At 48.1% G+C, this 11,908-nt stretch overlaps 1 long non-coding RNA gene across 1 annotated transcript in view; it reads left to right on the top strand.

Annotated features, from left to right (window-relative positions):
* LOC144167553 (uncharacterized) overlaps positions 1 to 838 on the top strand; it is a 1,740-nt gene extending 902 nt beyond the window's left edge. Inside the window, exon 3 of the long non-coding RNA XR_013322034.1 lies at positions 137 to 838. This is a non-coding gene — a long non-coding RNA (uncharacterized LOC144167553). The remainder of the gene's footprint in view (positions 1 to 136) is intronic.
* Positions 839 to 11,908: the final 11,070 nt, after the last annotated feature.

Below are 11,908 nucleotides of genomic sequence, written 5' to 3'. Positions count from 1 at the left end.
GTGGCCTTTCATTTCATTCTCTGGTCTCCGTCTTCATTTCCGTGCAATATATTTTTCGTACTTCACATGCCTGTGGTTTGGTGTGAGGGGCTTATGGTTGCACTGGATTTTGTTGTTTTTCTGAAATTTTCTGTAGATGGCTCTTCAAGGTGGGGAAATCCAAGTGACGGCCCCTCACATATATACCTCCATCTGCGGCAGCAGGGAACAAGCAAGGAAATCTTCAACGTGCCCTGATTTTATGCCTGCTTGTGTACTACGTAAATTGCGAAGCTTATCTGTGAATTTTTCCAAGCGGCTTTTTTTCATGCAGGAAACTATAGATACCATTTAAAGTTTGTCCAAAAGACAGATTGCAATCGGCCTAGAAACTGGTTAGTGCTGCATAAAAAACGATAACTTGGCGTGGGAATCACAACTCAGGTGGAACTGTAAAGAGGAACCTAAGAGGGAAGTGTAAAGATGGATTCGTAAAGACGAGTGAATTCCAAGTGTAATATTAGACTGAGTGAAACGGAGAATGTAGGGAACATAGCCATAAACACTGCTTTGTATGAAAAAGTGAATTTGTAATAAATGTTCTTTCTACTTTCCCACATTCTGCGTTTTTTCTGTGGGGAACCACGACAACAACGCTGTACTGGGAAAGTGCACCCCTGAGAACCATCTTATCAATGTACCTCAAACTCGAATTCGTCTGAAATTGTTCAATGGCAGTATCCAAACAATTCGGAATGCTTTGCATACATCCGTGCAAATATTGAGGTAAAGAATTTGTATATTTGGCCATGTTTGTGAACCTGTTCACGCAACATTTATTAAATAGGTTTAATAAGGATATATGAATAAACCGATTTTTACCTTGAAGTCTAAAGCAATATAGGAAACACCAATTCGCCCAGGAATCCGCACTCGTCTAATACTCATTAAGGAACGTTAATAACGTTGGGGTGGTTCGCAGCTTTGCTTTTTAATAAATAGCCCACAGGTGTTTCATAATAATAAATGTGAATGTTCAAAACTACCGATGCCAAACTTCTGGAAATGTGCTCCTGTTAAATGCGCAAATATGTGTGCATGTACTGCAATTCTCTTTTGATAATCATGGCCTTGGTTTTCAGACAATAATTTTTGGCTTAAGGCTATGTTATCATAACTTTGGCGTCCTTTTGAAGTATGCTATCAAGTGCATGTTTCCACTCAAGCTTGGTTTCACTAAAGCCTAATGTTGTTTAACTAAAGCTCAATTTAGCAAAAGACCTATCATGCATGTTTGATACTGGTTTCTTAAACGCCACAAAGCTGATGCAAACATCAAATTTAGTTATGCCTGTTTATAAGACTTAAGCGTCGCCAATAATCACGAAGATTTTTGGGTGACAACCTGGGTAACAATGATCGAACAGGTAATGCAATGCATATATATTAAGAGAACATTTTCAAGCTTTTTGGCAATGCTGTTTTAGGAATTATAAAAGTAACTTCTTTTTTAGCCCCAGCCGTGTGGCCGGCAGTTTATTCAAGGGACAAAGAAAAGACACCCGACGCAAAAGTTTAGACGGCGCAATGGACAGCATGGTCGCACATATCTTCCACTAACGCAATGTTTGTTCACCACGCGGGAAAGGCGCCTTCGGAGTGTCGCCACAGCGGCGCCGGCGAAAGCGCGCCTGGGGCGCAACATCGCACCTTCCAATTTGTGTGGCCTTGGACGGCGGTAGATGTAACTTATATAAAGGTATACATGCTGAAAGCTGCAAAGTAACCCATAACTGCGTAACCCTTACGTGTATACGTATATAAAGGTTACGAAGATATAGGTTACATTTGTACCTTATAAATTATAGGTTACAAAAATTCGAAAATGTATACCTCTATTAAGGGTTACCCAGCTTAGAGTGTACGGCTCGCATTGCCTGGTAAATAAATGATTACGCGAGAACGGTGGTCGGATTGCTTCGCCGCGTGCTTAAAAGTGCTCCTATGATCTGCAGTTTGGCTTAAGAAGTGCTTATTTCCCCTACAATGCCCGGCTTTGATTAACAATCACTACCGTAGCGTGTACTCTGAACGGTTGATTTGTTTACTTTTCGCGACAACTTGTCCGTAATGTATGAATGGTATGAACGTGAGTTTTCAACGCCTTAGAACGGGTTTGGTCGTGGCTATATTTAGTTTTCATTAGGACCTCGGCGTGGGAATTTATAATTGCAACGTGGGCGTTTCTCTCTAGAATCAATTTCGAAACTCACGACTGCTGACAGAAGGCGAGGCTGTGTACGAGGCGAAACGCGTCCCTAATGATTTGGGGGTAATGAGGAATTTTAGAATAGGAGAACCGAGTGTTGGGGGCCCCCAAGAAGTTAGGGAAACACAAACGCATCACGCGCGCGCGACGAAAGGGTCTTCTTCAACAGCTCGCAGCCGGCTTCAAATGCGCGTAATCGAATGTTGGGAACTTTAGGCAGCGTCGCGACAGATATTTCATCGCCGCTATCGTTACAGTTGCGAATGACTGTCCCTAACACAAATCTCACAGCACTGTCAACCCCCTTCTTGTATGTGGAACTCTGTATCCTGGACAAGTCGCGGGAGATATTTGAGCAACGCTTTAAAAACAACAGCTGATGACGCTACCTAGCACAATTTTTCACCACACTAACATCCACATTCACCAATCTGGAACTTTTTTTTTCATGACTTGTGTGATTCTAAAAAGCGGCGACGACTTTTCGCTGCCGCGACTTGCGTTGGTTCGAGCCGCTCCGTCTGCCGTGCGAGCAGGTACGGCGGGTGCGTGTGCGGAGCGTTTCTGCGAGCAGTAAACGCTTCATGATTTCCTGCTTTGTACATTTCTTGCAAACAAGGGAAATCTAGAAACTTAACACGGCGATCGTCGAAGTCCACATTGTTTATCGGGGAAACAAGCCGTAGCTTACGCTTCGGTCGCATACGTCATACACGACCACGCTGAAGTTGTTTTCGCATAATGTACCACAGCTGATACTGTTATAAAGTCCCCATGAGGTCAAACTGCGCTTGGCGCACTGAGAATAACTTCAAACGACGGAAATTAACATAAAAAATACTTTTGGGACGCGTCCTAAATGAAGTGTCACGTGCTGCAAGCCAACTACGCAGCACGATGGAAACGGTGATGCTACAAGTGACGTCAAAACGATCGCAGCGGTGGCCTCTCCAGTGGTGGTCCTCGCGGCCAATGTACAAAGTGTTGGGGTGATGTTTGCGCTGTGCCGTTGCCACAGACGCTGCCGTTGCTAGGCCGCAAATAAGTATACAATAATATAACATATAGAAAACATCATTAATTGCATTAATTACCCGAATTAATAAAAACTCAATTCAGTGTCTCTTTATAGGCCTTTTCAGGGGCTGCGGCGCGCTCTATTGAGTAATTTTTGACCGTTTACACCGTAGAATAGCATACAGGCAAAAACTTCTCGTTTCCCGACAGTTTTCGTTTGAGAGTCAATCAATAAAGCTACAAATCGGCGAGTCAGGCAGTCTTTATGTGAAAACTGCACAACACCCCTGCCAAATTATATTACAAGAGTAACTCGCAAGGCTCAGAAACACAAAGAACAGCTTCAACTCGGGCGTCTTCATGGTTGCAGCTCCCAGCTGCAAGAGACGCCGGCTTTGCGCATTTCTTCGCGCTGCATGTCCCACAGGAGGCCGAGCGGACCTGCAGGGAGCACAGTACAAAATGCCGGTTTTACTCCAACGACTCTCACAAAGAAAGCGTCACTTCGTGCCGTCCCGGCGAGCAACGCTCCTTAAAAAGCGAAGCCCACCCAGCTGCGAGTGTATCGTGTATGTTGCCAAAGGGCAAAGCGCCCGTTTGACGTAAATTAGGGGGCAAACTTGTACAGTGTGTTGCAGCAAGAAATGCACATCTTCAAGTAATTTTTCCTCCCGAACCGCGCCTCATTTTCCCGAAGTAAAATTTTATAATATGTTTGGTAACAATAACACAGCCGACAGCAATGCCCCGTTTTTTTTCTGGGACTGGATTATCAAAAAAGCGTTCTCTCTATGGGAGCAAAGTTGCCTTCTATTCGGGTGCACGTTAGAAGCACGAAGAAGGCTAAATTGTGCAAATAAACGAAAGCAGGTTTTTATTCGATTGCAAGGAGCCCACAAATTTTCCATTTCCTGTGTCATCGCCGAAAATGTGGACCTTTAGATGCGATATGCATGAGATCCGCCGACCCTTCTGCACAGGTCTTCGAAACTGCTCTTTGTGCATCCCATTTTCAGTGAACTATACCGCAAATTTTGCAGCAAAATTTAATTCGAAATCTAAACCCCGCATTGACAAACAATGGCCCAATTTATTAAGTCAGCTTTCCCTGTGCCACTGCGACGGTTCAGGAAACGTACGAGTTCGAGGGCCAGAAGGCTGGGACCAAGGAGGCCGGCGTTTGGCGTCAGCTGGGTTGTTTTAGATGCTTAAGCACTTCTATTCGGACTAAATGAGGAAACCCGTCTTTCAGCTTGTAACGTTTGACTGGTCACACTTTCGCCGCGTACAAATGTGGTAATAATAAAAGGTGCCACAACTAAGACATGCTATGGTTCAGAATTAAGGAGCTCTATTAACCCATTTATGCCCCCGACAATAACACTTCAACGAATGGAGCATTAATGCTCTTGAGTCAGACCGAATTCGGTCTGACTCAAGAGTTTGGTCTGCGTTGTGGCATCAGGCAATGTAAGCACGACGTTCTGCACTGCGCAGAGCCACATCACAGACGTCTTTTGGTGGATTCGTTTTGTTGGTGGCATGGATTGGTCGCTCGAGTGCGCTGCGTTGAAGCTGGTTCACGACATTGCCTGTGTGTATACGGTCTTGATACGTTGATGTAAGGGTCATTCTATTGCCCCGTCAAAAAATGTCTTCCCAGCAAGACACATGTGTGTACTAATGCCGCCGTCTTTAAAGCGGTTCGGTATATATCGCCTGATGTGGATGGGGTCTACGGAGGTAGTAATAAAAGGCCCTAAGGCCTTCCTATTTTGGTATCAGACTGCTTATCAGGCGCTCGGAAAATTCTTTTCTCTGCAATACATGGACTCGCCACCAGGGGGCCGAGCTGAATGGACGTGTTTCACGTCAGTTCTGTCTTTCCACGGCTCTTGTGGCGTAATTTCCTACAGTTCCTGGGAAATAACCACGGCATCGAGTGCCCAACGAACCTCTCTTTCTGTGGACACCTCTTTTTCGAAGTCTGGACACCTCTTTTTCGAAGCCTCCAAACCAAGCAGCAAGACGTCACGTCTAAAGACGCAAGCCTACCTTACCGGTCGCAGCGCCTGTCCCGCCAGCCACCGCTACCAAGAGAGGACATTAAAATCGTGCTGCGGCCCCGAGAGCGGCTGGACATCACCAAGGTAAGCCAAGCCGGCTTGCATGCGTAACGGAGTGTTGCGCTCGGCCGGAATAAGTTATGACGTAGCAGCGGACGATATACTTTGCACCAACGTCGTAAGAAACGTCATTGTCGCCAGCATTCCAAGCATGGGACGGGCCAAAAAATACACGTCCATACAAGAGCTCCGCTTCGGGGACATCACTACAAAGTGGTCGCTCACGGGGCGCCGCTGGAGGACACTGTCAAGGGTGTTATCCACAACATCCCCAATTATGACAGTACCGACGACATCACGCGCTGCCTCCTCTACAAGAAGAATTCCACGATTCTCCAGGCGAGACGCATGGGCCGTACTAACTTTGTCCTCATCGTCTTCGAAAGTCCTAAGGTACCGCATGTGTACTACCGGAGAGATGCGGAATACCGTTGCTTCATTCACAAGAAGAGGCACGAATATGCGAGAGCTGTGGCCGTCTAGGACATCGCTCGGACGTTTGCCCAGCGCACGACAACAAAGTGTGCAAGATCTGCGGAACCGAGGCTCCGGCGCACCAACATGATTGTGAACCCAAGTGTGCACTGTGTGACCGCGAGTATACGTGAGATAAGACGTGCCGCCAGCGTTTCCAAACCCATACCTTCTGAAGAAGCGGAAATGAGAGAAAAGACTAAAACTGCGACTGCAGCAAGGGCAAGAACCCTGTCATCGCCGAGGACAGCAGTGTCCCTCCAATGGCACTCCGTCGTCCCTACTCAAGAACAACGGGAACGCAGCCGATCAACGCGGGCGAGACGACTCGTTCAAGGAACTTTCGCAACGTGAGCATCAGAGCCGACGGGATGGGAGCCATGGGGCAGGATCCCATGACGTCTCCTCCAGTAGTCGACACCGCTCCCGATCCACATCGCGGGGGAGGACCCACAGCAACCCGGGGCCCAACAACCAAGGACAGCAGTCGCGATCAACGTCGCGAAACAGACGTCAAGCAACCGGCCATTCTCAATTAAACAAGGTGAGCTGAGCGGATACGGTCTCCCAAGGCAAACAAACTCAGAAAAGTAATGCTTCCACAGCCAACGCCTTAAAATCCCACCAGTCAGATCATTCTTCCAAATCAACCAAAATCAAGCAGACGCTCGAAGAGCTAATAGCTGAAAATGCTATGCTCAAAGCAAAAATCGCCAAATTAGAAGAAAAAAAACCTTTCGCAAGCCTCGCTAGCGCATGCCCTGGTACCCAACCGACAGACGCGTTCAGCCCGGCAGCACAGCTCGCTACTGTTAATTCCCCAACCACGCATACGCGTGCCTCTGCCGTACAGATGGACACTGCGGACTTCCCTCCCTCAAAACGTAAAGCCCAATCGATAACCTGTGAGAGCTCTAGTAAGGCCGCAGGCACGAGCCCGAATAAAAACGTTGACGACGGCATTCTCCGTCAGTTCGGAGAAACCCTCACCGAAACTCTTACTGAAACTCCCAGGGCCAGATTCGGAGCGATGCAGAATAAGTTCGTCGAAAACGTTGATGCCCAGATTGCCAGTCTGAAAGCTCGAGTAACAGCGCTAGAGAATGGAATCCCACGAGCCGGACGGGAAGTGGGACCGGGTCCCATCAAGTCCACTAAACCCTATTCCCACCCCCCGCCTGCGGACATCCCCAAAAAGGCAAATGATCATATCCAATAGCTCGTCCAACCAAAAAAGCAAAGCCGACACCTTGATGGTGAGGTAATGGAACTGTCGAGGATTCAAAACAAAACGTGCTCATTTAGAACTATTCATCAAAAGCAAGAATTCGGTTGAAATACCTGATGTGGTCTGTCTCCAAGAGACAGGCGTTTTTGCCCGAATTTCAAACTACATATCTTTTATGATCTAGAAGCTGATGCCTCTGGCGTAACAGAGAAGCAAAAACCCGCAGTCAGCACCCTCGTTAGGCGAAAATTCCCGGCCCTGCGGCGCGAGACCGGGGTAGACGCGGCGTCCACGGCTCACGTCCTTGTAGAAATTATCCCAAACCAGAAACACGATGCCCAGAGAATGTTTACTTTTAATGTGTATAGCTCCCAAAAAACAGTAATAAATTTAGTAAACTCTTCCTGAGGGCTGTCGAAATAGCAAGCGGGAACACACTGTTGATTTCCGGAGACTTTAATTTTATGTACACGGAATGGGGATACAAGCGGGACACTATAAAGGGGCGCAGTCTATGGCTTGATGCCCAGAGAGAGGTTCCCAGCTTGCTCAACGATCCGCGGCATCCCACTCGTATTAGAAACAGTGTTAGTGGGGACTCTACCCCTGACTTTTCCTTTGCCAAAAACACGCGTGCGGAAACAACATGGCTAAACACCCAGGAAAACCTTGGTAGCGACCACTATCTCGTGACTATCGGGGTCAATTCTGGGGCAGCGAAAGGAAAGTCCGGTAAAAAACTACAGCTCATCGATTGGGATGCATTCCGCGCGCTTAGAGCCGAAGCACGAGGCCCTCTGGCCGCAGGAGACGGTACTTCTGAAGTCGTCACATACATTCAGAGCTAGGCAGAACAACTTCAAGCAGACACAAAACGTTCCACTAAGGTTATACCGGAAGAGGCAGAGCTCCAACAGGCCGACGCAAAGTTTCTGCATATGTGGGAAGGTAAACACAGCTTACACACACGACTGCAGAAGCAAAAACTTAACCGAACCCTGCGGCGACGACTGGCAGCCCTCAACCGTGATATAGAAACGCACGCACAGCAACTAACTCGGCAAAATTGGCATAGCACATGCGATCGCATAGACTACGAAATAGGCCTTCGCAAAACCTGGAACATCCTACGCTGTCTGATTGACCCCGAAAATAGTAAAACTATTCAACGAAACAACATCAGTATACTTCTCCCTAAATTTCAGGGAACAAACACGGAATTGCTCAAAGCCATTCAGGTCAGATACATTGGCGACTGCACCCGCGAGGGGCTTCCTCCGTACGTGGGCAACGAAAATGCTCTTCTTGACCGGCCCATCACTATAAGTGAAGTTAGGGAAGCTATCTTGGCATTACACACTCGCTCTGCCCATGGCCCGGACGGCATTACAAATAAAATGCTCAGAAACCTAGATGACGAGTCTTTTAAAGCCCTCACACGATACATGAACGTATTCTGGTAGACTGGGCAACTATCACCTCAGTGGAAAACGGCTAAGGTCGTTATGATACCTAAACCAGGTGAAAAAAGCAAGATTGAAAAGCTTAGACCTATTTCCCTCACTTTCTGTGCAGGGAATCAATTGGAACACGTTGTTCTAAATCGAATCACCAACTATATGGAAGACAATAGACTTTTTCCGCACTGTATGATCGGGTTACGTCCAAAACTCAACGCAGGATATCATGTTCCGTCTAAAACATGACGTAATCGACGGGGAAAGCTGTTCCCCTCTAGATACCAGAGCCACATTGGGATTAGATTTAACCAAGGCGTTCGACAACATCAAACGCTCGGCAATTCTTGACAACCTCGGCCGACTGGGCCTTGGGAAACGGGTATACAACTACGTAATTAACTTTCTGTGCGAACGCACAGCTACTCTAGCTGTAGGGGGACTCCAATCAGATGTGATCAAGCTTGGGAGCAGGCGGACTCCACAGGGTTCAGTCCCCGTTTCTTTTCAACGTAGCTTTGATGGGGCTTCACGAAGTACTGGAAACGATCGGTGGTCTCTAACACAGCCTCTTTGCGGACGATGTCACGCTTTGGGTCGACGGAGGTAGTGACGGGCAAATTCAGGACATCTTGAAACAGGGCATTGAGGCGGTGGAGCGGTACGTAAGTCCCAGGGGCCCCAGTTGCTCCTCGCAAAAGTCAAAATTGTTGCTCTACAGACCCACTAATAGGGGTAGACGTACAGACTCGAACCCCCCGGTTGTGAATATTTTCACGAATGGAACGCAGCCCATTCCCACAGTGTCCAGTATACGGGTTCTCGGTCTCCGAATACAGGCCAATGGACACAACTCAGAAACCGTCCTCGCGCTCCAAAAAAAGCGTGCATCAGACTACTCGACTCATATCGCGAATCGCCAACCGGCGTCATGGTATGAAGGAGCACAATCTTGTTCGATTAGTTGAAGCCTTCTTCCTCAGTAGGATAACCTACGTCACCCCTTTTCTACACCTCAGAAAGGACGAAGAACTCAAAATTGACGCCCTTATTAGATGGGGCTACAAGCAGGCCCTCAGCATCCCGATCACTGCTACGACTGAGCGTTTCGAGGTGCTGGGGCTTCACAATACCCTCAGCGAACTAATAGAGGCTCAACGGCTGGCTCAACGCCTGGCTCATCGAGAACGGCTTAGCTACATCCAGACGGGTCGGCATATTCTAGGCTCCCTGGGCATCAACCACCTGCGAACAGGCACTCACAAGGTACCCTTGGCTCCCAAAGTGTGTGATCAAATTCACATCCCACCGATCCTTAAAAATATGCACCCGGTTCACAATTAGGAACGCAGGCAGGCAAGGGCGAAAGCCCTGCACAAACGATTCGGAAATTCGGAGGACGTGGTGTGCGTGGACGCGGCCGACTGTCCGGGTCGCAATGCTATGGAAATTGCAATAGTCAATCACCAGGGCAATTCTATCAGCTCCGGGTCGGTCCGCACGAGCAAACCGGAGGTGGGCGAAGAGGCGGCCATTGCCCTGGCAATGACGACATCCACAAAAATCAAATACGTGGTGAGCGACTCAAAATGTCCTATTACAAATTACGCAAGGGGGCGCGTCTCCCCAGAGGCATCTGCAATTATAAAGACTGGGCTCAACTAGCGTCACTAAATAAAGGCTTATTTAGCTTAGCTAAATAAGCCTTTAAGACTTAAATAAGACTTATTTAGCGTAGCTTATTTAGTGACGCTAGGCTCAACAACATTCAGCGTTCGGGCATGATATGTCTAATATGGGCACCTGCACACTCTGGCCTGGCAGGGAATGAATGCGCGCACGACGCCGTTCGAGGATTTTCTGACCGAGTTGGTGACGACAACAACGCTCATTCACTTCGCTGTTCGGGTAGGGATCGCCTTGTGTCCTACAGGGACATCAGTCAGTAATCATTACAGGCTAGAGCGGGCCCGCTTCCCCCCGGCTCATCGTATACCCTCAGTAAATGGCAATTTGTGGCTTGGCGACTTCTACAGACGAACTCGTATCCCAACCCGGTTGCGTATACAGTCACTGTTACCCCGGGCAATATTCTCAGCCCATATGCTTTGGGCCTGTCCACAGGCGACAACGTTAGGTCGCAACATCGCTACTGTAGAGCAATGGGAGACCGTATTGCTCAGCTCCGACCCAGCGGATCAAGTCTGCGCCATTCAGCTGGGCGAAGACGCTGCTAGAGCCCAAGGGCTCTTGGCCGACGTCTAGGATAGTGGCTGTTATGCAACAAAGTTTTCACTCACTCACTCACTCACTCTGCAATACATGTGTGCAGTAATGAAGCCGACTTTAAGGTGCTCGGAGTGAAGTAAGGTGGCTTAAACATGTACACGAAATTTTCCACTAGGGAGTTTCTGCAATTTTTAACAGCAGAGCTGTTTTTGGGACTCGCGATGTCCGGCGATGATGCTTGTCACGCCAGGCGAAGGTACCCGGCTGGGCCGATAGGTGGCGCCACAGCCTCGACGGCAGTCCAGTGCAATATGTATTTCGGCACACGGCGCACGTCCACCTTGCCCTATATATGCACTGATAAACTACCAGACCTCCGTGGGTCAGCTTCGAGTACGTACATACCGCTGCGAGTGGTGTTGTGAGCGAACCCGCCCCTGCGTGCTGTGGCCACCAGCGTGCCGAAGTCAGCTCCGCTGTTTCAGCAGATTTCACAGTCGTGGAACTGGCTTTAATTTTTTCCCCTATATTTTCCTATTGCAGTTTCGCTATGCATTCTCGTTACTGCCCCGTTTGCGTCACTTTTTCTGTGGAAGTTCGAGCCGCTTGCTACTTCCGGATTGACTCAGCTATGCAGCCGTGGGAGAGCCAAGACGTCCGGGAGCACTAAATGCCGTGAGGTGGCGCATTGCGGCTACAGTCATCGGTTGTCGCAATAGTGGTAGGGAAACCAGCACCGATAACATCAGCGCCACAGAAGACTGTGGAAAGGGAAATAGGTTTGAGCAACCTTGATTGCAAAAAAACAGAGCAAAAGGTTTCCCCCCAGACAGCAGTGGGCGCGGACGGAATACCAATGCAACTGATAAACCTGCTTGGACCTAAAAGCAAGGAATTGTTTATGAGGGCAATAGATAAGGTGATAGAAACCAAACAAATCCCACAGGACTGGTTAGAGAGTAGGATGAATTTAATATATATATGAAGAGTAGACAAAGCCAGTATTGATTCATACAGACCACTCACAGTAACGTCAGTGGTGTATAGATTCGTAATGCAGGCGATAAAATCAGAAATTCAAGCATGGATGGAAGAAAATGAAATACTTGGCGAACTGCAGAATGGATTT

This window comes from Haemaphysalis longicornis, unplaced genomic scaffold (assembly GCF_048455015.1).
Source record: "Haemaphysalis longicornis isolate Haplotype H1 unplaced genomic scaffold, Haemaphysalis longicornis Haplotype H1 scaffold_1, whole genome shotgun sequence".
NCBI lineage: Eukaryota > Metazoa > Arthropoda > Arachnida > Ixodida > Ixodidae > Haemaphysalis > Haemaphysalis longicornis.
The sequence above is the reverse complement of the archived record's forward strand: the minus strand, read 5'-3'. Positions and strand labels throughout refer to the sequence as shown.